Source organism: Gymnoscopelus microlampas (genome assembly GCF_963454915.1).
Source record: "Gymnoscopelus microlampas genome assembly, chromosome: 9".
In the NCBI taxonomy this organism is placed as follows: Eukaryota; Metazoa; Chordata; class Actinopteri; order Myctophiformes; family Myctophidae; genus Gymnoscopelus; species Gymnoscopelus microlampas.
The window spans coordinates 1,057,496-1,082,084 of record NC_139946.1 but is presented as its reverse complement, the minus strand read 5'-3'; the positions used below and the strand labels follow the sequence as shown (position 1 = coordinate 1,082,084).

The 24,589-nt window shown below is 41.3% G+C and overlaps 1 long non-coding RNA gene across 1 annotated transcript; it reads right to left on the bottom strand.

The window, feature by feature from the left end:
- Positions 1-1,063: 1,063 nt before the first annotated feature.
- On the bottom strand, positions 1,064-23,792 carry LOC311052128. The gene is made up of 3 exons (XR_014601474.1): positions 23,687-23,792; positions 4,566-5,670; positions 1,064-4,326 (listed from the first exon to the last, which is right to left on the bottom strand). It is a non-coding gene; the product is annotated as an uncharacterized lncRNA (long non-coding RNA).
- Positions 23,793-24,589: the final 797 nt, after the last annotated feature.

Genomic DNA, 24,589 nt, shown 5'->3' with positions numbered 1-24,589 from the left:
CCTGGTCTGCGTTCCAGAAGACAACATATGATCCGGTCTAGACCACGCCTACTGAAAAAAAAAAGAAAAAAGAATCCCCTTTCCGGATTCTGCCCATCCGGTTTTGCGGTGCCGCTTTGTTTTGGTTCCCCAATCCCTATTTAAATGGAATAGAATTTCCCCGTGGGATAATACCGACGCTAAATAGTCTCCGGATAGTGCACGCACATTTACATTTAAAAAATAAGCTAAACAATGCTGCATCAAGGATTTTATTAGCACGGACCTATTTTGGGTTGAGACGTCTTTCCGGTTCTGCCCATCCGGCCACTTTTTCTTTTTTTTACTTCCGCTCCCGACTGGATCATATACCCGAAAATGGAATGCTGCCCAGGCTAGTGACACTGTAGCAAGACAAAGTAGGTTTCACATTAAGCCCTCGTTACATGTCGTCTCCATGTGTTTGTTTCTGTATAGGCTCTATTCACAGCAGCCATATTATGAAGACATTCACAGGTGTTACCAATGATACTAATGAAGGCTCTGTTCCATTCTGGTCAAACAGAGTCAGGGTGCTGATATTGTGCATGTTGGCCCACTGGAAACACTCAGCTACACCAGTGGGTCTACAGTTGGGGTCCAGGGACCCTCATGGGCTTCCAAATGGCCCCTTACAGGTGTGTAACTCTGAGAGTGTATAAATGGAACCAAATGGAACCGTAAGGGTCCATTTGGTTCCATTTGTACACTCTCAGAGTTATGGGGGTCGTGGAAACCACTGTGCCACACTAAATGGAACAGAGCCTTCATTAGTATCATTGGTAACACCTGTGAAGGAAGTGATAATATGGCTGCTGTGCATAGAGCCTATTGTAAGTGTTCCTTGAAACGACATGTTGGGAGAACCTGAATCTAGACCTCATAGGGCAACCAACCACCTGGCGATCATCGCATGTACCCAACATTAGAAATGACAGGAAAGATGCTGAATAATTGCATTTCTTTTTTATTTAAAACACAATAAAAGTCAACAAGTAATAGTGATAAATTGATTAAAAAAATTGTACATACATGAGATCACATTCGGAAAATAGTAACTGCAATAGAGTATTAGTAAAAAATAAATAAAAAAATGGATTGTGGATGAAGTACGATTAAAATCAGGATTTAGTTTGATACACTTAAAAACACAAAAAATATATAAATAGAAACATGTTTAAATAACCATGGAGATATAAATATTATTACATAGCAAACTTACATACACAGAGAGAGAGAGAGAGAGAGAGAGAGAGAGAGAGAGAGAGAGAGAGAGAGAGAGAGAGTATCTCAGGCCCAGCTAAGTCAGCCAGGCAAGTGATATATTATGCAAATCAACTCATTCTAACAGACCATACGTTTCCACCACAGGTGGAAACTATTACATTTACTCATTACAGTACTGTACTATTTTTTAGATTACACTTTATTGCATTTATTTATTCCATTCTCAGAGGCAAGTAATGTAACCTACTTTTTTACTCCACTACAACTATTTGAAACCTTAAATTCCAACATACTTTGTAGATTTAGATTTGAACCCTATTTTATACTTGAAAACTTGATAAGTTATCTTAAAATAGCTTATCTACAAGGTTACAACTCTCCCCAAGGTGACGTTTTGTGAGCTTCTAGATCGGCATTTTTATTTTATTTTTTAGTTTTAGTTTGGTACTTAAAGTATATCTTCATGTCAATACTTGAACTTTTACTCCAATCAACCTTTGAATACAGTATTTATATTGCTGTATTACTATTTTCACTGAAAGGGAAATACCACTCATTTTCAACATTGAACTATGTCTTTAATACACCTTAGAACTGTTGTGTGGTAATAAGAAAAAAGCCCCCCCCCCCCTATATTGCCTAGAACTGGATAATTGATTGAGGTCATGTGATCAGTGACATACGCAACGTGTACTTTTGGCTGAGGGGGCGGAGACTTTTTCTTATTTCCACACAACAGCTCTACGGTGTATTAAAGACATAGTTCAATGTTGAAAATGAGTGGTATTCCCCTTTAAATAGAAAAAAATAAAAAATGACTCAATACTTCTTGAACCACAGAGGGTCATACAGACTATCCCTTTATGTCTAATGTTGCTGCAGGACAAAACCATTATATCCCCATATTCCAACTCCCCCCCCCCCATAAATTAATGCCCTACTCCGCGTTGTGAGCTTGTAGATCTGCTATTTTAAAATACAGTTTTGGACATACAAGGATTCCAGCCGACAGTGGCGATACACGATTATGAACACACTCTATTGCTGCTGTAATGACACTATCACTATGAACAACCTTACATGTATGATTCACCTGCAAGAAGCATATCGTCGCAGTCACGCAGAAACCTCTCATCTCCATATATATTTCAGCTTGTTATATATTTTTTTAAATAAATGCCCTTATTTCATCACACTACTGTGTCACACAAAAGTAGAACAAAATTTGCAGATCTACAAACTTATTGCATCGCGACAAAGTTTGAGCTTGTAGATCGGCTATTTTACTTTTTAAAATTGCTTTTTTTTATTTAATAAACTTTAATTATGAAAGTTTTGGACGTATGAGGTTTCTACCCGACAGCAACAATATTCTGCCTAGTTTTATTTCAGTTTTGGCTGAAGTGGACTTATTATATATCTGCTGCTATTTATATCTGCTGCTAAAGGTTTACTCTACTAGCACAAGAGAGGCATCTTCTGCTTAATTTTATTTTTTTACTCTGCACCATATGCATACTCCATTTGCCATATCTGACATTGCACCTCATCCCTTGTTTTTCCCTCTATTTGTAGAACTTTTCCATATGCATTTTTTTCTACAAAAGTTACTTTTATGAAATGATTTGAAGTTTAGGTCAAATAGTGTCCAGCAAGGCATTTGTACACTATGGAGGACGCTCAATTTGCCAGCATTTTAACTTTCAGCCTCTGGTAGAATACCATCGCCAGTGGATAATGTATGAACTAGCTCATCTTCCATTTCATTAATGGTGGAGTCTGATGATGACGAAGATGACAACAGACAATTTAAGGGATTTCCCCCTGTATGAATCCTCATGTGTTTGCTCAAATGACCATTTCGACTGAACCTTTGGCCACAAACTGTGCAACTAAAGGGCTTTTCCCCTGTGTGAGTCCGTACGTGTCTTTTGAGTTGATCATTTCGGTTGAATGTTTGCTCACAAACTGTACAACTAAAGGGCTTCTCTCCTGTATGAGTCGTCATGTGTCTTTTCAGATTACCCAAGTGCAGACAGCCTTTGCCACAGACTTTGCAAGTAAAGGGTTTTTCCCCTGTATGAGTCCTCATGTGTCTTTTCAAATTATCTATGTGTAAACAGCCTTTACCACATATTTTGCAACTAAATGGTTTTTCCCCTGTATGGGTCATCATATGCATCTTCAGACTTCCACTGTGAATGAAGCTTTTGCCACAAATATTGCAAATACAGGGTTTTTCACCCGTGTGCGTCCTCATGTGCACCTTCAGTTCACCATTTCGACAGAATCTTTTTTCACAAATTGTACAACTAAAGGGTTTTTCCCCTGTGTGCGTTCTCATGTGCGCCTTCAGCACATTGTTTTCACAATAGCCTTTGCCACACACCGGACAGAGATGGGGTCTTTCACCCGTATGAGTACTCATGTGTGTCTTCAGTATTTTCTTACGATTAAAGCTTTTGCCACAGACTTTACAAGTGAAGGGTCGTTCCCCCGTGTGGATCCACATGTGCGTTTTCAGTAGACCATGTTGGCTGAAACTTTTTTCACACAGGGCACAACTGAAGGGCTTCTCCCCCGTATGATTTCTCATGTGCATCTTCAGCTGATCGTTCCGATTGAATCTTTGTTCACAAACTGTACAACTAAAGGGTTTTTCTCCTGTGTGAGTTCTCATATGATTTTCCAGATCACGAATTTGAAAACAGCCTTTGCCACAGACTGTACAATTAAAGGGCTTGTCCCTTGTGTGGGTCATCTTGTGTCTTTTTAAACCATACATTTGACCAAAACTTTTGCCACAAACATTACAACTGAAGGGTTTCTCTACATCAGCTAGTAGACTCATATGCTCAGTTGAGGTGCTGGCTTGAGGCTCTGTCTCTCGATCTTCATCGATATCATCAAATTCACTTTTCACTACCACTAATTCCACTGCTGACCCATCCGCTTCCTCTGGACTTTGAAGTAGCTCCCCTTGTTCCTTTTTAATCTGTGAACATTCCTCCTGGACCAGACTGGAGTCCCTCTCCTGCTGTTCAGAGGAAACCTCTTTACACACAGGCAGGTGCAGGAAGTCTAGGCAAGACATAACATGAGAAAATGTATTACATATTTGATATAACAAAATTAACAAGCAGTGTTTTTTCTTCAGGTTTTGTAGGGGTTTGTGTGTACGCACGCGCGTATATATATATATATATATATTTATACATATATATATATACATTCTTGAGAAGCAAATTATATACACGCTATTTAGGCAATGCAAGGCAGATTAAATATTTTACCACAAACTGTACTTGAAGGATTTTCACCTGTATGTTTCCTCATGTGTGTCTTCAGATGTCCACTATGACTGAAGGTTTTTCCACAACCCGTACAAACAAAAGGTTTTTCCCCAGTATGAGTCCTCATGTGAATCTTCAGTTGATCATTTCGACTGAATTTTTGTTGACAAATTGCACAACTAAAGGGTTTTTCCCCTGTATGAGTTCTCATGTGATTTTTCAGATCACTCATTTGACAGCAACCTTTGCCACAAACAGCACAAGTAAAGGGCTTTTCCCCTGTATGAGTCCTCATGTGCATCTTCAATTGACCATTTCGAGTGAATCTTTGTTCACAGACTGTACACCCGTACGGTTTCTCCCCTGTATGATTCCTCATGTGCACAGTCAGCTGGTCCTTTCGATTGAATCTTCGTTCACAAAATGAGCAGCTAAAAGGTTTTTCCCCAGTGTGAATCCGCATGTGGGTCTTCAGCTCACTCGTTTGGGCGCAGCCTTTGCCACAAACTGTACAATTAAAGGGTTTTGTCTTGCTATGAATCATCTCGTGTCTTCTCAGACTTCTAATTTGGTCAAACATTTTACCACAGACAGCGCAACTAAATGGTTCCATCTCTGTGTCCTCAACCTCAACTTCAACTTCTGTATGACTAATGGATGGAGTTTGTTTGGATGATTTCTGGTCCTGGGACAAGTTGCTCCTCAATGACATTCTTTTTCCTTCCATATTTTGTGTCTTGAAGGATTTCAGTGAGTTTAAGGCAGACTGACCGTCCCTGGTCTCCTCCCACTCGTCACTGTCTTCAGTTCCAGATTCAGAACAGTGTGAAGAGAGGAGCTGGTCATCCTGGTCATCACTACTAGTTGGTTGTGAGGCGTCACTGTCCTCTGCGTCAGCTTGGGTTTCCATGCGTTCAGTTGAGGTGCTGGCGAGAGGCTCCATTTTCATCATCGCCTTCACGTTTCAATTCTAGTAATGTCAACGTTGACCCATCAGCCTCCTCTGGTCTTTGAGGTAGCTCCCCCTGTTCCTCTTTAATCTGTGGAGGTTCTGGTTCCTCCTGGACCAGACTGGGGCTCCTCTCCTCTTCAGGGGAAACCTCCTCTTTACACACAGGGAGGTGCAGGAAGTCTAGGGAAAAGATGAGCGAAAACCATTAAATGTTTGAACTTTACATTTTGCCATACAGCATGGGTCTTCAACATGGGGTGCAGGGCACCTAGGGGGTCCTCAGAGTTACTACAGGGGATTTGCCAAGTCTTTGTGGAATATTTTTGAATTTTTTTACATTAACCACTTGAACCCTAGCATCCCTATTCTGGGGGAAACATTTGTCCAAAGTAGCCTATCTGCAAGCTCACAATATGACACATTGTGAGCTTGTAGATCGGCAAAGAGGTTTGGTGTAGAGGAGGGAAATGAGCAGGCCAAGTACAGAGCCAATGGCCAAGTTTATTTAAGGGTTTAAGTGGTTAATGTCTGAAAATACACATGAATCCAACATTAGTAGAAAAGATCAATTGTGTGAACCAACAAACAAAACATTAATTTAAACAACACTGATGATAGTGATGTTGATAAAGTTATCACTGAAACCTATGAAAAGGTTGAATCTGCAACACAATTGCATACAATAAGTAGAGAGGGTCCCTGCTTCATCTCTCACTCAGCTAATGGGTCCTTGGCCTGAAAAACATTGAAGACCCCTGTCTAATATGACACAGTAACATACAAATCACAAAATACCTCATCACAAATTCAGTCAACATTGCAATCACGTTTCAATCATCTCGAATTATGCCTTTCGGCTAGTAAATTCATCAACTCAACAAACTAAAAAAAAAAAACTAACACTATGCTTTTTGGGACTAATCAGAATCTTGCATCTAACATAAACTTTATAGGGTCATTATAAGTACATTAATATATGATGATAGCCTTTCCGTACGAGTAGCTTTTTATATTTTTGGGACATTTTCATTATTTCCAAAAAGAACACACACGGCCAATAGCATATTAAAAGTTGAAATGTAATCTTGAACCTAAGGCAACTAAAACAATTATAAAGGTTGTTTGCTGTAGTAAAGGCAGTGTGTTTGACACGTGTCTGCATACGCATTTTGTTGTTTTGATAGTAAATAAAAGTTGTTAAACCGTACAGACTTCAGTGACAATTCCATACTTATTTATAGCCTACTCATTCAAATGTCCTATTTGAATAAATAATAGTATGTCTCAAAATTCACACATCAGAATCTCTGAATTCTGAAATGCAGGTCCAATGTATAAGCATACAACTAGGGGCGTGGCCAAGTTGAAGTTACTACGATCCGGTGGGAAAGCAGGGGCGCCCCACAGACTGTCTGTCTCACACCCATAGAGTTATAATGGTCTCACCCCCAGACTGTCTGTCTCACACCCATAGTTATAATGGTCTCACCAGCTGATTACCAGCTAAGCTTTCTTCATTCACCTGAATGGTGCTAATAGTTGCTACTACTGCAATGTTCTAATCCAGGTTGTGTTATTAGCACACATGGCTCAAACAGCTTACACATCAACTTCCCATGGCTATGGGAGCGACGGGTCCGTGTGTGCGTGCATGCACGCATGCATGCACCAGGCAGACTTAGCTACGGGGCTATTACGGGCTGTCAGCTATCAGCTCATGGCTCTGGCAAGACAACCATTTACTTTGCCACCTTTACATGTGTCTCCACTTCTAATAATCAATAAATATTTAGCCCTGTTGGTGGTGTACATGTGCAAACAGCCTTTCATTTAGCCACGAGGCGATATACTCTCGCCTTCTACTGCACATGTGCCGGACTTGCACGGAGCACAGAACAAACACCGCAGGCATAGTAGCTACTGACTGTGCTACTATGGCTACACTACCTCCTCTACTGTTACTAGAGTTACATGCAAAACGTTGTGTGTGTGCGGGCCTGTATGGAAGTTTGTCTTGCACTTTGTGAGGCTGCCATTCCCACCGAGACCGAGGCAGCTGTGGGACATAAAACGCATGAGGAACTTCTCAAAAGCACGCCACACGTGTCGCGTTTTACACCGCATTTGGTTACCTTTCGAATTCAGTTCATGTCCGTCGCGTCCTGCCATCACTGCAATGACGGTAGGTTACAGAATCGGACGTCTAACACATGCAGTGTAACAGCATACCATGCCTACTGGACTGCATTTTATAGCTATACCAGGACCTGGACATACACGGAAATAAAACTAAATACAACGAAAAAGATGTAGCTGCCATGGGCTTTAAACACACTTTTAGATATAATGCAAATCCTTTTTCCCCCCATCAGCTCACACTTAGAGCTGACTACTGCTATCCATGCACAGGCTCTTTACATTTTGCCATACAGCATGGGTCCTACTTGCCATTGAGTGTGACTGCCTAAACAAATGGACTTTAAATACATTATGAAGGAATATGACTATAACGAGGCACACATCTTTGTGGAGCTCGGTGTGTGTGTGTGTGTGTGTGTGTGTGTGTGTGTGTGTGTGTGCGCAAACGTGCGTGCGCGTGTGCCTGCGTCCGTGTCTCAGTCAAATTAAACTGCATTTAGTAGAGCATGCCACATGCATGTCCATTAGTAAAGTAGATTTGGGGAGAACCCATTAACTTCACCTATATGCAGGGGTCCAGTATAGTGCAGCCCTGGCCCCTGACTATACTTGATTTGATAGGCAATTCAATTCCAGCCCAATGTTTTTGTCCCAGTCCAGCCCTGCTGAAAGACAGCCCCTGACAACACTGGCCACCTTTTAGATTTGACTATTTATTTATTTTCCATTTTATGCTTTATTTTAGATTTGTTTTACAATGGAGGGGCCAAATAGATATAATACTGTTTTAACATTGCGCTGCCCACAATGTCCAGGGTATCTGGACACTTCTTAAGTACAAATGTAATGCCTTTCAAGACCTTTTTTTAATACCTCTAAAAAGAAAACCACTGTAACCCCTCGGTACTTTGTAAAATTGACCTTTGGTTCTGTACGTTGTCTGCTCTTTGAAAGTTTACTGAGTTTCCATCCCAGCGACGACCGCATCCAGAGTAGGAAACTGCTCATTCCACCATATCTATCCTGGCTGGTAAGCGTCACTTTCTATGCCCAGTATTTCTATGCTGAGTGATGCTTCGACGCATAATGGTAGCGTGAGTGCACCCCCAATCTACAAGCCCATAGCACGCCACATCCGCGACACGTTGGGGGCTTGTAGATCGGCGATGTTCATCGTGCAATACTGTCGTGCGTCGAAGTATAAACCAAGCTTATTGAGGCATGAAAAGCACCACAACTCGCTGAGTTCTCAACCGATTTACACACGGTTAGGTTTGTATGATACAGGATAATTGTTTAAATTAAGAATGAATTCATACCAAAGTACTTTGCCAGGGCTTGGCATTAACGTTTTGAGGCACTTGTCCTTCAAGTACATTTCCCATTCGCTTGTCCGGGCACTAAAGTTACATGGTTAGTGTCTTTTTTTTTTTTATATTCTTTTATATTTAGAAAATGGGGAAGGCCAATGGACATTTAAAAACATCTTTAGAGCTGACCCAAATATGTTGGGGCTTCGAAGCTTTGTTCGATGGCACAGGATTTGAACATTAAAAAATAAATTAAGACTATTCATGTTTAGTTTTAATTTCACTATGTTTTTCATTTTTGATCAAAATAGCCGATCAACAAGCCCACAACGCTTTGCAGCTTTTGTTGAGAGCTTGTAGATCTGCTCCTCTTGAAAGCCATGTGATCAGTGTTGCCAGATTTTGCGAGAGGAATAAGCAACCAGGTCTATGGAAACAAGCCTAAAAGAAGCAACTAGAGGCCACAAGCACTTCAAACCTATAAACGTTGGCTATTTGAAAATAGCCGATCTACAAGCTCAAAACGCAACCTGCAAATACCATTATCACAAGCAACTAGAGATGCACGATATAATCGGTAACGTATCGATATCGGCCCATATCGGCTGTATCGGTATTGAACCGATGTCAAAATAAACCCCATTAAATTCTCCGATATTGTATAATAAAATGAACGAGAGCAGTCTCTCTGCCTGTCTATGTCTCTTTAAGAGAGTCGGCTGTAGCTCCTCCCCCCTCCACGCACTCTACATGCCGTCTCTCTCAGACAGAGGGTAACCAGACATTTCGCCCTAAATCCATTTCGCCCGTGTTTTTGAGCGGACATTTCGCCCACCCCCAGACATTTCGCCCAGACATTTCGCCCGACATTCATTATCCTACTATAATTCTAGTAACCTGACGGTGGGTGGGTGGGTGGATGGGGTCTTGGGACTCCGATCAAACTGCGCATGCGTCGTTGCCAGGTTTCGCGAGAGAAACAAGCAGCGAGGTCTATGAAAACGAGGCCAAACCAAACGAACCCTATAACACCAACATTGGCCCTAAAGCGCTTACAATCGGCGGACATGGCAACACGACTCTACACCATAGACCCCGCCCACTCTCTGCTGTGGAAAGTAAACACTCCAGATTTGTTTCCCCACACACGATGCACATTAGCTCCATAAAGAACGGTTCTATGTCGTTCTCTTCCAGGATCGGGCGAACGTCCGCCAAGGCTCCGCTGTTTACCCTTTTGTATACATCGTATCCCAAAACTAATGGTAGATTCTAAACCGCACGGATGTTTAAGGTTTGGTCGGCTGCATAATATTTTAGGTCGCCAGCGAAACTACCCGTTTAAATCGCTTATTTAGTCAGCCTGTGGCCATGTTTCCCATTGTAGCCAAACCGGGAGCAGTAGTGGCAGCGGACGTAGGGTTTTTTTCCGGGTTCAATGGGAAACATGGCCACAGGTTTCGCGAGAGAAACAAGCAACGACGTCTATGAAAACGAGGCCAAACCAAACGAACCCCATACCACCAACATGCAACCTGATAATAATGTCCAAAGCATGTCTGTGTATGTTTACATCCATTACTGTGTTGGCGTTAGTTGGGATTAATGTTTATTAGCCAAACCAAGTTACTATGAGCCGTTAGCGTGATGCTAAGCTAACGGACGTTTGGCGCTAGCATGCGGCTAACGCTAATGCTAACGTCGTCATCGTGACTTAATCAACAATGTAAACGTTTCATCAACACACTTTATGAACCTTACTGTGGTTAATATTATCAGTGCTACCCAAGTAGTCCATTGAAAAGTATTATTTTGGTGTATTTTGTGTATTGTAACTTGGACACTGTAACTTAATGGTAGCTGGGGCGACGCGTTGTTGGCTCATGGTTCAGAATGCCTCATGGGTATTGTAGTCATTTTCTGCTATTTCGGTTCTACTGTGATAGACTGTGCTACATTACCTGCTGTTTAATTGTGAATCATATATGCTATGAATATATGGTAATACAATGTTTATTTTCCTGTATTTCCAGGTTTATGACCTGAGTCATCTATGACCTGTGTGTCATCTGTGTGTCCAGTACTTTGTACTGTGTTGGTTAAAAAAGACAAAACGCGAGTTGTGACAAAGACGTGTGATTCTCTGATTAATGTTGTTAGTGGTGTAAAATGCCATCAAAAATATACTCAAGCCTGCTGCAGGGCAACAGAAAATAGCAAGCCTATTTTGCTCTTTTATATAGCAATTTTTTATATATATACGAGGGGACGCGCGCCCTTCACCGGGTATGGTGAAGGGCGCCCTTCACCGGGTATGGTCTAGTAAATATATAATCAATCAGTTGTGCGAGATTCATTATAAATGGCTTTATTTAAGAGGGGAATTTAATTTTCAGTCATCCGCGGACTACTTTTTTTCGCCGATAAAGTATAGTTTTGGACCATGACGGAGGCGCGCCGACTCAGCAGACCTTGAGGCTGAGGAGTTGCGCCCGAGCGCCTCCAGGCGCGAGTGCCCGCAACGACCAGCCGATGGTCCTGCTAGTCGACTACGCGCCGTCCGAGTTATGTACCGATAGGGACAGAATCGTAAATATTTTTCGTGGGGACTCCGTTTGCCCCACTGACTGCGTCTCTCACACACACACACACACACACACACACACACACACACACACACACACACACACACACACACACACACACACACACACACACACACACACACACACACACACACACACACACACACACACACACACACACACACAGAGAGAGAGAGAGAGACTCTCATTCTCGCACACAAACGGCCAGCTAGCTTCACTATCTATGGGCGAAATGTCTGGGCGAAATGTCCGCGAAAATGGGCGAACTGTCTGGGCGAAATGTCCGACTTTTTGGGCGAACTGCGGAATGGGCGAAATGACTGGTATTCAGACAGAGACAGTGAGTGCACTGCGCAACCATAGAGGTATAATATAACTAGAGGGCGGATTGCCCCGCCCCCAGCTATCATTTCAATGAATGTGCTCAGTGGCGTTTTGAAGCACCCAGAAGACTGCCGGAAGTAGAATTATTGAGTCGATTTTGACCACACGTAGAGTTATGAGCATGCGCACTAGTGTCATTTTTGCGTTCTACGGCAGCCCGTGTGTCAAGGATTGAACGCGAGATATTTATGAAATTCACTGGAGATGCCTATGCATATGTATTTATGTATAATATGTTTACATATTTATATCTATATATATAAATATATATCAGTATGTTTTGCTCGCGCATGTATTTCTCCCCGCCTGCAGTTCCAGCTTTGGCCACTGGGGTGGCGGCTTCAAGATTTCTCAGCGGCTCTGGGGGCTTGTGCGCAACAGGCTGCTAGGCTAGAATACCACCCAACTCACTCCAAATCCAACTCACTCCATGAAGACTTAAGAAATATTCGGCCAACTCACTCCAGGACCAAAGACCAACTCCCTCCAGGACCAAAGCCAACTCACTCCAGGACCAAAGCCAACTCACTCCATGCAATGTCACCAGTGTAATATTGGTTCAATGTGTCAGTGGTGTAAAGTAACTAAGTACATTGTACTTAAGTACTGTACTTAAGTACAATGTTGGGTATTTGTGCGTTATTTGAGTATTCCCAACTTCCAATGCTTTTACCTCTACTCCACTACATATTGGATCCAAATATTGTTTTTTTACTCCACTAAATGTATTTGTTTTACTAGTTACTTTGCAGCTATAAATTATAATATTATAAAACATGCATTAAACACTTTAGCCCTGTGTTTGTGTGTGTGTGTGTGTGTGTGTGTGTGTGTGTGTGTGTGTGTGTGTGTGTGTGTGTGTGTGTGTGTGTGTGTGTGTGTGTGTGTTTTTCCCCCATTTCATGCCATTTACATTATTCTTGGAATAATTAATTGACTTCATACAAATGACCCATTCACATCAACACCTTATCTGCATATAGCCTATCACCTGGTCATTGCATAATGCAGGCACATGACCCATTAATCAACACCTCATTGTAATAGGAGTAAGTGCTCATCTTCCTATAAAGTGAGCTTGTAGATCGGCTACTTTCAAAATGTATGTCTCATTTTATTTAAAAAATAAATAAAATGAGGGACATTTTGAACATACCGGGAGGTTAAAGTAAAAAACAAAAGTTGTGTAGAGCAATGTGCCTCACCTTGTAAAATAATATCTAATTATTTAGGTATAACTTTATATCAAAATAGATGTTCAATGTCTACAGTTTACAATTAACAACACTTTCCTATGCATTTCACAGTCCCAAAGTTATGTATATAACTACTATTTATCCAACAGTGGATTAATCACATTGGTGCATTCATTGCATTCATCACAAGGTTGCATTCATTGCATGATGATGGACCAACAGTTTATTTTAGCTGTCTCATGTTTACATTTAAATTTAAATAGCTAAATAATCTGATTTACCAGTTTTAAGTATGCGAAGATAAATTGACCCAAACATTTTTTGTGAGATTCCAACCAGGCTAGAACACATGACAAGGGATTAAAGATTAACACTGGATGGGTTGTCAAAAACTGTATTTATTTGTGCTAAATACATTTGCGGTCAAAAGTATTTAACAGTTTTAAGCTGTCAAAAAGTTAGAGTGAAGCCTAAAATAGAATAGAGTACAAAAGTAACAAATTCCTCAATATTGTACTTAATTCCTCAATATTGTACTTAAGCACAAATGTCTTCCTCAATAATAATTTTTGGAGTGAGTTGTGCAAATTTGTGGAGTTGTGCAAATTTGTGGAGTGAGTTGTCCAAATTTGTGGAGTGAGTTGTCCTCTGCTGTGGAGGGAGTTGGCCAAATTTGTGGAGTGAGTTGGGCTCTGCTGTGGAGGGAGATGTCTGGAGTGAGTTGGGCTCGATTTGGAGTGAGTTGGGCTGTTACCCTAGGCTAAACTGCTACGTGAACAGAAAATAGTCGAAACTAACAGCAAAGTCTTCACGTCCATAGTTCATACCCAGAACAGTCAGAGGGTTTCTTGTACATCTTAAATTAGATTAGAGTAGTGAAACTGTGGAGGATATATTTTCAACACGAATGTGTACATTGCGTCGTTATTTAACATCGACGTAACAAACACTCGTTACACGCGCGCGCGCACACGCACACGCACGCACACACACACACACACACACACACACACACACACACACACACAGTGGTGGCTCCAGGGAGTTGTGATTGGGAGAGCTAAGGGGGGCTTTATTGTTTAGACACCGGCTTCGAATGCTATCAATGCACTGAATGGGAGATTATCACGTTATATCAGACCATTGAATGGGCGAGTAGGCGACGAGTAGGCGATACACGGACCTACCCGTGATTTGTCAGACCATTCATTGGGCTTAATCAGGAGCTACTGACTACCGACCTACAGCACTTGGAGGCGGAGCAGTCCCCACGATGTTAGAGCAGAGGCTAATGAATTTAGGCAACAGACAATATGAATAACACTAATAACAAACTAGATTCAATGATCTTAGTTCCATAGGCCACATAACATGGTTTTGTGTTATACAAAGATTCAAATCATTCTGTGATGGCTTATAGCATACAAAAATTATGTCATAGTTAAGTTTGTTACTTAGAAGAATATATATAATTAATTAGGGGTGTCACGATTCACTTACCTCACGATTCGATTCAAAATCGATTCCTAGGGTGCCGATTCGATTAAAATTGCGATTCTGCGATTAATTGATATTCGATTCGATTCTGCGATTTATTGCGATTTTCTAGGGTGCCGATTCGATTAAAATTGCGATTCTGCGATTAATTGATATTCGATTCTGCGATTTATTGCGATTTTCTACCCCAAATCACTTCAATGCAGCCAGATCATGTCAGGCAGTCTTTCTGACATTGATTTCAGACAAATTGCCAGTGAAAAAGGTACTAACTTTAAAAAAAAAAAGTAAAAAAAAAAAAAAAAGGTTTTTTTTTTTTTTTTTTTTTCAAAAAATCGATTTTAATATTTTGAATCGATTTTTAAAATCGTGGCATTAAGAATCGCGATTTATTCATGAATCGATTTTTTTTTGACAGGCCTATAATTAATGTATTTATTCCATAAATATTTTTCATCACAGTAGGGATAGTGGAGAGGGGGGTTTACCATCAACTTTCACCAGTAAAACAAATTAAAATAAAAAAAAATCAGCAATGAGCTCAATATAGATATAATATATAATATATCGGTATCGGATCGGTATCGGCCGATATGACCCAGCAAATAATCGGTATCGGTTTCAAAAAAACAATATCGTGCATCTCTACAAGCAACTTTACAAGCCCAACGTGGCCGCTGGGATAACTCATCACCGATCACAGAGTGAATTCCCATTTCTATGCTGATGATACCCAGCTCTAGACCCGTTGTTGACCTGTCTGTCCAGTATCAAATGCTGGATGAGCGAGAACTTTCTTAAGCTAAATGAGGATAAAACAGAAGTTCTCATAATTGGTTCTAGTGAGCAGAGAGAATCAATAATAAGTAAACTTGGTAACCTGACTGTAGAAAGTAACACTACAGTAAAGAACCTGGGGTTTATTATTGATTCTGAATTGAATTTTAATACACACATTAATCATGTTACCAAGATTGCTTTCTGTCATCTTAGAAATATTGCGCGAATCAGAGCCTATCTGTCGTAGGGCGATGCAAAAACGTTGATCCACGCTTTTGTTTTCTCTCGGCTTGATTACTGCAACACACTTTACTCTGGCCTGCCAAAGAAAACAACTGACAGATTACAACTTGTTCAAAATGCGGCAGCCAGAGTTTTAACTAAAACTAAGATGAGAGAACATATTACTCCAGTTCTAGCTTCACTACACTGGCTGTTTTTAGGATTGATTTTAAAATTATTTTACTAGTTTATAAAGCTCTAAATGGTCTGGCACCTTCCTACCTCTATGACTGCCTCCAAACCGCCCCCTCAGGTCTTCAAGTGCTGACCTGCTAGAGGTGCCTACAATGACATATACAAAACATGGAGAAGCAGCATTCTGCTTCTACGGACCGACAGCGTGGAATAAACTCCCATTACACCTAAGACAGGCGGCCTCTGTGGATAGCTTTAAAGCAGAGCTCAAGACCTACTTCTTCACTCTTGCTTTTAGCTGATTTTTTGGTTGATTTTTAAATCTCTGTGGTGTTGTACATGTCCTCACTGTATTGCCTGATTCACTGCCCTTTGCTAGTATTTTAATGAGTTTTATGCTTCTGCTTTTCTTATTTGCTTTATTGTTAAATTATTTGTAACTGTAATTGTATTCAGATTGCTCTGTAAAGCACTTTGAGCTTCATGTCATGAAAGGTGCTATACAAATAAAGTTTATTATATGATTATTATAATAAGCAGGCCTGGCAACACTGGATGTGGTATGTTGTTTTTTCCTCCCCTCTTCTCTGACAGACTCACACACTGGCACTGGCCGGTGGCTAAAAGCTAGGTTGCGCAAAACTGCATGTAGCCACAGATAAAACCTAGGGTGACCATACGTCCTCTTTTACCCGGACATGTCCTCTTTTGGGGGGCTGTCCGGCCTGTGCTGGGGGGTTTATAAAATCCTTCAAATGTCCGGGGTTTTGAGAGTTTGGGTAGTGTGCACTGTATCTGTGAATCAATAGGGGGGGACGTATCTTAGCAACAATAAAAGCGCTAACTCTCATTGGTCGTGTCATGGGTAAATGAGCCAATGAGCTGCTGAGCAAACTCCCAGATGCCAGAATCCTAGTGTTGCTGGTACACAGTGACAGCAACGAGACACAGACACACTCACTCACACACTCACATCGCGCTGCCTGTCATTCATTTATTCCTCGACGGGAAAGTAACAGATGCACAGAGGCGGACGCATGCATTGCCCCCGTGAGTGAATGAAAATGCTGAAACGCAAAAGCAATTTCACAGATGAAATGCGGAAAACGTACCCGTGTTTTTGTCTGGGTCATGACAAATGGGAAAGCAGAGTGTACTGTCTGCAAAGCTGCAAGCGAATTAACCAAATTAAGGTAACCAAACCACCCAAAAAAAAGTTTCATCAAATATTTTCAAATATCATCTTGAGAAATGTACTGCTAAACATAAGCACAATGATGTATGGGACAACTACAGATATTAGTAGACTTCTCCATGATACAACAGTGCAGTGCTTCTTCTCCGTGCTGTATAACTTAACAGAGAGAGTTATGCGTCTCGGTGCGTAGCCGAGAGTGCCGTTTCTCCATCCAACGGTGTGCAACCGAGAGAATGCTATATATCTCACTGTCTTTCTGCATGACACAGATGATTGACAGTGGTGAATTCAACATGATTTCATAGGTGAGCCGACCACACAGTGCAGTGTCACACTTTTCTTTTTTTGAGACATGATTTTCAAAACGGTAAAAACATTCTAGCTACCACTGTGGCGTGATTTGGGAAGGTGCGGGAACGGCTGGCAAGCCCCGCCCCCGGGAATCCAAACCTCCATCTCCATTGGCCGAATCTCCATTGGCCGAATGACGCATGCTTGAAAGGTACATGTGGGCCTTGCAGTACGTTATGCCACGCAGTCAGGCCACTTAAAATATAAACTCAATAAAAACTCACAATATAAAAACAGTTCCTGTGCATTTGTGCAGTAGGAGAGGCGTTCTCACATGCCCTATTTAGTATTTTCCTGTACAGTTTGTGGTATACCGTTCTCAATCTTGGCGGAATAGTCGAGTACACTACTTATTGTATACTCATGAGTCATGTGAGATATTAGCTCTAGTCCATAGCGTTAGAAGAACGCTTGTCGTTGAGAATTATCAATATAGCATCCACAATCCATCCATCTGCAGACTGGCAATCGGCGGTAACTTAATCCATTGAAATAAAAAAAAGAACGGATGGTTTTCTGCTGAGGAAACAGCAAAGAAAGCGACCATTTACAGAATAATATATTCTAATTATCTCAATATATTATATATAGGCCTATCATCTAGGCTATATCATTATCACAGGGACACAGGGGTTAACCCAACAGACGAGAGAGAGAGAGAGAGAGAGAGAGAGAGAGAGAGAGAGAGAGAGAGAGAGAGAGAGAGAGAGAGAGAGAGAGAGAGAGAGAGAGAGAGAGAGCAAGAGCGTGCATGGCCATTCATGGTCGAGTATATTGAGAGAAGGACCGTCACAACGGTGAGTTGGACAAGCATAACCAGAGTGTCTTTATCACCACACGTGAATTAACTTATTATCACTTAGCTGCCAGATTCATATTTACATCTTAATAGTTGGAAAACTTCTCCATTCATGTAAAAACAAACTAATAGGCTATTGAACACAAGTCACACTCAGAATGTTGATGCTGCCGGCAAGGTGTTCTTTAATCTGCCACTATAGAATCATTTTAAGAGGAGGTGCATGTGAATGGATGGAGGATAATCACTAATGACTCATCTCTGCTCTCAGGTGGTATAGAAGTATGCATTATTTTATGACCTTATCCTATAATATATCCATCAGAGAAGCAATTACTAACCTATATATAACAGTGGCAGACGGATGCACAAGACGGCCAAACTATACTTAGTTAGACAGTGGTGAGCTGTGGATTTTTTAACTAGGGGTGCTGTATTTTATGACGTCACGTGCGCAGGCATGTGCACATAGCCACTCAGCTCAGTGCTAGTTGAAATACTGTATTCAACATGTGATTATTAATGTATTTATATTTCTTATTATTTTGTTGCATTGTTAATTTGTTGTTTTTATTTTTGTTTCAATTAATCAATTATTTTATGTTCCTTTTAGTTTTATATAAAAGCCCTTTACATAGACTCACCCACACATAAGCATTAAAATAATCAGACAACTTGTCTTTGTCTTGTGGTCCTCTGTAGCCATGGTTCACATGACGCTTGTATGACAGTCATGTTTCAGGGCTAGGTCCTCTGCTAAGCGATCCCCTTCACACTCTGCAGTGCAGAGACTGTTGTCTCTCATTGTGAGAGGAATGTACATTCAATTCAAGTCCATGGCTTTTCTCCAGTAGCCTATGTTATGCAAAGCAGCCAGGTAGACGCTATTGAGAATGTCTCGCCACTGACGGCGCGAACCTTGAGAGGCTATTGTTTAAACTTTAAGGTGTTAACGACCGCTGCTGACGGTGAGTGCATGTGGAGCACGCGCGAGCCCCCAGCCCCCACAGTGTCAGAACTAAGGGTGCACCCCCTACAGCTCAACCCTGTAGTTAGACATATATCTTGGAAACAGCCAGCCAATGGAGACGGTCAGGGGCACGGTTTAGATTCCGGCGGCCCTCGGGGGGCGGGGTTTGCCACCCAGTCCTGTACCTTCCCAAATCACACACCACTGTGTATGACTCTAATGCGCCCCCTTCCCCGCCACTCCCACTGACTTCCTATTAAGCAAACATTGCATGTATATTTGTTCCCAATCTCTCATACCACATTTCTTGTAGCTTGTAACTGTAATATGAACACAAATTGTAAAGTGATATAGTAGTTAAACTGAGTGAGACTGGGGCAACAGTCTGAAAAAAAAAGCCAGTGACCGCAGTGTAAGTGAACGCACACGCGTCGGTGTAACTGGTCCGGCCCTCATCAAGTCACGCTTGGCACAATGTGGCCCCCACCCCGAAATGAGGGCTCTACATCAACAAATAACCGATCTTCAAGCTCACAACGTGTGGCAGTGCAACGCATTGTGGGCATGTAGATAGGGAATTTTCTGCAAATGTTCCGCCCAGAATGGATGATAGGGTTCATGTGGTTAATGTAAAAAGAAAGAAAGAAAGCACGAATGAAAGAAAGAAAGCATGAAAGAGACAGAAATAAAGAACCACTAGTTGGCGCCCTCCTGTAGTAACTCTGTAATAACCCCTGTTGAAGACCCCAGCTTTATCATTATCAGGATACTCTTCAAGCTAGCCGCAATATTAGAATGTATTGACAAATTCTTAAGTATTTTCATTAGCCAATTAACAACCTTCAACTTGGTGTCCCTATTTGTCATTTTGTTTTATTTTGTGTTTATTTTTCCAAAATGGCCCCAATTGTGAGCTTGTCGATCGGTTATTTTCGCAACTTTTACCTAACACTGACATATTACGAAAAAATCTATAAAAACTTAAAGGATGTAATATGGATACAAGATTTATGCCCGAGAACGACAACACTGTATGTTAGTTACCACAGTGTACCCTGATGGAGCCTGATTATTTATAGTCTGTTGTATGACAGTTACGGTTACGCTCGAGAAATAGCTGATCTACAAGCTCACAGTAGTGTGATGCAATGAGTTGTGAGCTTGTAGATCTGCTACTTTTGCACCAAGTCCCGGGCTTAAGTGGTTAATCCAGGCCCAGCCCAGCCCACAGGTGTGCCAGAGGGGGCGTGGCACCCTCAGTTGCAGATTCTTTCCCCTCAGCTTAAGTTTTATGTCAAGTTTTATGAAAACATCAAAAACAAAAATATTGGAGGATAAATATAATTGTCATAGAGATCACACTAACAGTATTGTCATTGACATTTTTCCCTGTAGGCGAATATAATTATGGACACTTGCTCCAGTCTAATTCCCCACCGTGCAATCACCAGCAGTACTCAAGATGAACATTGGATCGGTATTCCAGTCATAATAACATATTACAATGCAGCAGGATATTATTGCATGTCTTCCATACACAGCCATATGAACACTAAACGCATTTTCATGGAGCGATTATCGCAGCATTATAATTATTAGCGTGTGATCCTGTACCAACCACGACCCACCTGTCAATTTGTGTGTCGCATAGCCATAGCCTATATGTGTTCATTGAAGAATGTGTTTTGGTGCTGCTATGAATGCCATCCCATCACGCATTGCGGGTTTAGAGTTTAGAACAGCAATGAATCAACAATATGTAAACGAGATTTGGTCAACGAGAGAGAGAGCTAGAGAGAGTGTCCTGTATGGTTCTGTGGAGGTTTATGGCTTCTTCACTATGAAATAAATTATTATTTAGCTTTGCAGATGCTATTGCGTTAAATCAAAGAATAGGAATAGCACCATATTGTTTTACTATATTAATAAAAGTGCCGCCTCACCATTTTCCAACTGTCTCCTCAGTTAATCAGACCAATCGATTTAGTTATTTATCCCCCTGTGGATTCGGTGATGTAATAAATATGCTTCTTGACTGTTGTTTAGTTAATAACATTAAAGCATATATTTGGCACGTTTTAAGTCATTCACTGCAGTGTCACATAAAAAAGTAGCCGATCTACAAGCTCAAAACACAGATTCGCTTTTTACAGGGGGTAACAGCCCAACTCACTCCAAATCCAACTCACTCCAAATCGCGCCCAACTCACTTCAGACATCTCCCTCCACAGCAGAGCCCAACTCACTCCACACACTTGCCCAACTCACTCCACACACTTGGCCAACTCCCTCCACACACTTGGCCAACTCACTCCACAAATTTAATTTGCACAACTCACTCCACAAATTATTATTGAGGAAGACATTTGTGCTTAAGTACAATATTGAGGAATTAAGTACAATATTGAGGAATTTGTTACTTTTAACTCTATAGACCAATTATTTGTTTACTAACATTGAGCCTGGACGCACAGGTGATTGTTTCACGCAATCAATTCCCAACCTGTTTCGGGGTGCACTGGTTTCAGCACACCCCAACCCCCTCTTGTGTGTGTTGGCTAGTGAGACGCGTCCTAACGAGACCTGATATAATGGGTTTCGTTGCGCGCATACTGGCTGCACGCAGCCAGTATGACGTCGTCTGTTAAGGGGTCTATTCTGTTTTTTGAAACATCCATTACAATGAGGTGTTGATTAATGGGTCATGTGCCTGCATTATGCAATGACCAGGTGATAGGCTATATATGCAGATAAGGTGTTGATGTGAATGGGTCATTTGTATGAAGTCAATTAATTATTCCAAGAATAATGTAAATGGCATGAAATGGGGGGAAAAAACACACACACACACACACACACACACACACACACACACACACACACACACACACACACACAATAATATTATAATTTATAGCTGCAAAGTAACTAGTAAAACAAATACATTTAGTGGAGTAAAAAAACAATATGTGGATCCAATATGTAGTGGAGTAGAGGTAAAACCATTGGAAGTTGGGAATACTCAAATAACGCACAAATACCCAACATTGTACATAAGTACAGTACTTAAGTTAATGTACTTAGTTACTTTACACCACTGACACATTGAACCAATATTACACTGGTGACATTGCATGGAGTGAGTTGGGTTTGGTCCTGGAGTGAGTTGGCTTTGGTCCTGGAGGGAGTTGGTCTTTGGTCCTGGAGGGAGTTGTCCCAGCCCTGGAGTGAGTTGGCCGAGCCCTGGAGTGAGTTGGGCGAATATTTCTTAAGTCTTCATGGAGTGAGTTGGATTTGGAGTGAGTTGGGTGGTATTCTTACAGGGGACAGGGGTCTTAAATGACAACTTTAGTTTTTTACAACCAAGGTTTATATTTTAGCTTGTAATTAAAGTAAATAAAAGATGAGTGTTAATTTTTTTTCATGTACTGCTTTCTACAGTTTTGGCAATTTTTGCGATATTTTTTACAGTGGGCGGGGGCATTCTGTCCGGTGGCTAAATATGCCTTTTTTACACAATAAAAAAGGTCCTGTGGTCTTTGATGGCCAGATGTAAGTTATTGGGGGTTAGAAGAGCTACTGTAAATAATAATAAAGAAAACACCGGGCTATTGTGTAGAAAAATACATATTTAGCCACCGGACAGAATGCCCCCGCCCACTGTAAAAAAAGATCGCAAAAATTGCTAAAACTCTAGAAAGCAGTACATTTAAAAATGTTCACACTCATATTTGATTTACTTTAATTACAATCTAAAACATAAACCTTGGTTGTAAAAAACTAAAGTTGTCCTTTAAACGTTTTTCGGGCCAACGACCCTTAGCTGAGAGAGATGAAGCAGAGACCCCCCACTACATATTGGATTAATGTTCAATGTGTATTTTCAGACATTTAACCATTTAAACCCTCAATACTTTGTAAACTTGACCTTTATTGGCTCAGTACTTGGTCTGCTCATTTTTTCCTGTACACCAAACAGCTTCGCCGAAAATAGCCGATCTACAAGCTCACAACAGACGTGTTGTGAGCTTGTAGATCGGCTATTTTCGGCTAATGTTCCTCCCAGAATAGGGACGCAAGGGTTCAAGTAGTTAATGTAAAAATACAAAGGTTTGCCGCCCCCCCCCCCCCCTGCAGTTGTTCTGAGGACCCCTAGGGGTCCCAGACCCCCCAGTTGATGACCCCTGGTTTAGGACATTAGCACCATTACGAACCTCTAACTCCGCTATACAGCCCCGAGATGAGGTTCCACTGCGAGCTCTACCGGAATCGGTGGAACGGCCGCAAAGGGTACGTGGATTACCTTTTTCGCCTTTTTGGCGGAGTGAGAGGTTCGTAATGGGAGCTAGGACATAATGAGTTTTCCACCAGAACAGCAACTATTATATTCAGGCATATTTGACACGTTTTGAGTCGTTTAAATGGCACTTTCTTTTCCTTCACTTGCAGGTATTTTGTTTCCCCACTGAATGAAAGCACCACCACGGCCTAAAAGGATGATTTATAGCAAGTTCCAATGGTTTAGTCACAGTGTGTTGATGCTACCAACCTGCAGTGTGTAGTGTGATGTTCCAGTGTTGTTTTAGAGCAGAAATATTTTCGTCCTGTGGAATCAATTCAAAGATAAACCGACGCTAAGCTGCTCTCTGTGTGCGTGACCAGTGTTGCCATATTTTGTGAGAGAAACAAGCAACCAGGTCGTCAATGAAAACAAGCCCAAAAGAAGCGACTAGGCTACGGATGTTTAAAAACAAATAGGCTAATATCCCCAAAAATATATACACTCAAATCGTGTGGGTCCCAGGCACAAAATATTTTAAGATGGGGGGTGGGGGCCTTTTGCAAAACACAGGCAAAAGGCTAACTGAACAGCAACCTGTATATCTATCTAATGGAGTACACACTTCCACGAAGGGCCCCAGCATCTCTCTGCCTCCGGCTGTGCTGTAGCCTGCCAAAACTTACCTGTTTAAGCTACTGCAACCACCATTTTAATGCAGGTGGGTCATACCAAGAACACATAGTAATTTGTATCAATAAACTTAAACAAGGCAAACAATGTCCAGGATTATGTCCCATAATATATATAAAATACAAATACCATCCATTCTATTCATTTAAACCATTTCCATTTTAAATAACCGTGCCACTTTACTCACAAGTCACTTTAAGGCCTACAATTAGAAAAGCTACAATATAAAATAGACACAAACAGCCCTCTCCTCTAGTACTTGGCACCTCCCAATTAACAGAGCATTGCCAGCACTGCAAAGGAGAGACAGATGAGGTGATCGCCCTAATCAACTTACACCACATTCAAGCGTTTAATACCATTGCAATGCCCATGCTCAGGAATTCATTCAAATACAGATATACATTGACAGAAAGGGTCCTTGCCATGAAAATGTTTGAGAACCACTGGGTTAAACCACATTAGGAAACAAGCCCAAAT